The 2,859-nt window shown below is 44.8% G+C and overlaps 1 non-coding gene across 1 annotated transcript; it reads left to right on the top strand.

Annotated features, from left to right (window-relative positions):
• The first annotated feature begins 1,277 nt into the window (after positions 1 to 1,277).
• On the top strand, positions 1,278 to 1,418 carry LOC150000350 (small nucleolar RNA SNORA48). Its single transcript, XR_016513852.1, has one exon. It is a non-coding gene; the product is annotated as a small nucleolar RNA SNORA48 (small nucleolar RNA).
• Positions 1,419 to 2,859: the final 1,441 nt, after the last annotated feature.

The raw sequence follows: 2,859 nt of genomic DNA, 5'->3' as shown, positions 1-2,859 counted from the left end.
CTGCGGACAACCACTCCGCCTTCTTCACCGCCTTGGACCGCGCGTGAGAGGTGAACGTGGTCTTGGACTACCGGGCCCAAGGAGGAGCTGCGGGCCTTGTGCTCCTTCCCCACGGCCAGGCGCTGGAGCTGGGACTCTCATGCCATGGGCGGCTGTCCCGCCATCCCTTCCTACCAGTTTGTGGATTGCACGGAGGAGCTCTGCAGGCCAGAAGGGTGCGTGGGCTTCCCAGGAAGCAACAGGCGCCGCTCACGGGCCGATCTGGGACCAGGGCGGTGTGCCGCATCCAACAGGCTACCAGCTAACCTCTGACAAATGGGCCCTGGGCCCTGAGAGCCCCACTCCAAAATGGAGCACCCAGGAGCACCCAAGAACTGGGGTGATTCCAGTCACCGTGGTCCACCAGGAAAAGACTCAAAACCCACGACCTCACTTCATCTCCACTTTCTCCCAAAGATGCCAGACCAAGAGGTACCACATAAGGCCTAGAACCTGAGTCCCCGTCATGGATTTATTAGTGATGTCTTCACAACAGCAAGTGATATATGATTAAAACAATAAAGCATTCATTGAGTTTAAGGCTATCGCTCAGTGTTTTATTCACATTCTGGGTGGCATCAAAATTGTTATAAAATTGAGTACTGAGACCTTTGACTTCCAGATATTTCAGAATCACCTCCCAAAATTCAGGTTCACGTACCTAATGTACTAGTTAGCCAAAAAATTGAAACACCAGTGTTTGGAGATAAAGAAAGGTTTATTTGATCTTACCAAGTGGAGAAGACAGAGAGCAATATATCCCAAATCCATTTCTTCTGAAAAGCAATGTAGTGAGTTTTTATGTGGCTATGGAGTAAGCAGGCTGGGTAGGGGGAAGCTTCAGGGAACTGAGAGAGAAGTCCATTTTCTTTAGTCACAGAAAACACTTTGTTTTGTATCAGACTCCTTGTGGCTCTGGAGTTATCTCCTGCTTGACAAAGAAACAGTACATCAGCAACACAAAATTATATTGTGAGATCAAGGGGTGCTGAGTTCAAGAACCAAGATTCTGCAAAATATCTCATAATTGGGTATTAGTGATGTCTTTAAAGCAAAAAGCAGAAACTAGACATCTTGTGACTATTACATTGTTTAAGCTAGTATTGTTTTGTGCTTAACTGGCTACATTATTCTATTATCTGGGACAAAGTGTATTTTTAAACATTTCTCTTGGAACTTGCTCTACAGGCTGTCCTTTAGAACTTGACTAACATATTTTCTTAATCTTGGACTTTAAGCCTCCCTGACAATGGGTAAGGAGACACCTGGTTGCTGTTGCTCTTACATCAGTCAGGGGCAAAGCAGACTACAGGCCTTAGTTCATCCTAACTTGATGCCTGTGTTGGTGGCCAGAGCTGTTTCATGCCTGGGGCACATTAAAATTTTTTTTCAACTGTAATCTACATGACAACCAAAGCAATAGAAGCATTTAGTTAAAGACTATATCTCTATATCTCTATCTTAATTAAGAGTTAAATTATTTAGTTCTAGCTGTCAAAAATACTAGGGGCATTAAAAATCACAAGAGGATTGGCTACCCAAAGGCCTTATCTGGTGTCCTTGGTGCTTCTCTTATTTCCTTATTCTGAGTCTAGCCCCAGCTTCTCTCCCCATCTCTATGACTGTAAATTTTAAGACATGTTTGGAACTTAGAGCCTTAGATAAAGCTAACTGTGCCAGCAGTATACTCAATGCTTTTCCGTGTTATTGAAGCCGCCCCAACATACATGTTCTAGTGTTGTTTCATTTTACAGATGAGGAAAACTGATTATCCAAGACATTCAATAACCTGGCTGAGGTCACAAAATGTTAGTCTAGGGGGTCAAAACCTAAGACATCTAACCTCAAATCTTCTTGCTTCTTCTATGCTTAGCAGCTTTGTCTTACTCTTTTTTGTGTTCCTGAAACAGTCATGCACTTTGGAAACATTCAGCAATAAATATGTTGAATGTATGAAGGAATGAAGTTCTCAGAGTGCACAGATCAAGGCCACATGGTCTGTCTCCATTCCTTTCCCATTTCCTTGGGTTTTCTTTGCCTGGCAGCACTGAAGGGTGAGGGATAAATAGATGGAGTCAATACTAACTAGATCTTTCAGATATGAGGTCTAAAGAGGCCCATCTTTTGGCAGTGACCTGGCCTGAATTTTGTCTCTAAGGGACTCCTTGGGGGTATAAATAAGTGCCCAGAGGTCCACAGGCAGTGCCCAGGTAGCTCGGAGTTGAAAGGCTGGTTCATCACCAACAACAACAAGGTGCCTTCAAGAAGGCCTTCAGAACCAGCTGATAAAATGCCGTTCTCCACTTCAGCAGGGTCTGCGATTTTATCCTACTTGCAGGCTAACAAATTCTCCTGCCACAGTTTCATGAATGTTGGCTTAAGACACTAGATTCATGGGTCAGAGACAAAGGATTTTTTTACCCATGGCACAGCAAGCAGCATGAGCACCCTAAGACGTCAAGTTTCAAGGGGGCAAAGCAGAGGGACCCAGGTGGATACCATGCATTCAGTAGACTTGCACTGCAGTTGAAGAACATTGAGTTCAGAGGATTTACCATTTGTATAGCAAACTTGCTCTTATTTTGGAGGTTGGAGGAGTACCTCATCCCTCAAGATTTCTCACTAAACTACAACTCTGAGAAACAGCCCAGGCAAAGAGCACTCAGGGCCTTGCATTCTAGGCACACCCAAGAGGAATGTGCAGGAATGCTCAGGCCACATCAGATTGCCTCTCCCAACACTGACTTGTCCAGATCCAGCTTAATTCCAGGTGAGTGTCGTTATCTGTCTCCTTCCTCACTTGCAACCCAGCTCCATAGG

The sequence above is a fragment of the Furipterus horrens genome, unplaced genomic scaffold (genome assembly GCF_987537825.1).
Source record: "Furipterus horrens unplaced genomic scaffold, mFurHor1.1.pri manual_scaffold_10, whole genome shotgun sequence".
NCBI lineage: Eukaryota > Metazoa > Chordata > Mammalia > Chiroptera > Furipteridae > Furipterus > Furipterus horrens.
This window is presented reverse-complemented; position numbering and strand designations above follow the sequence as displayed.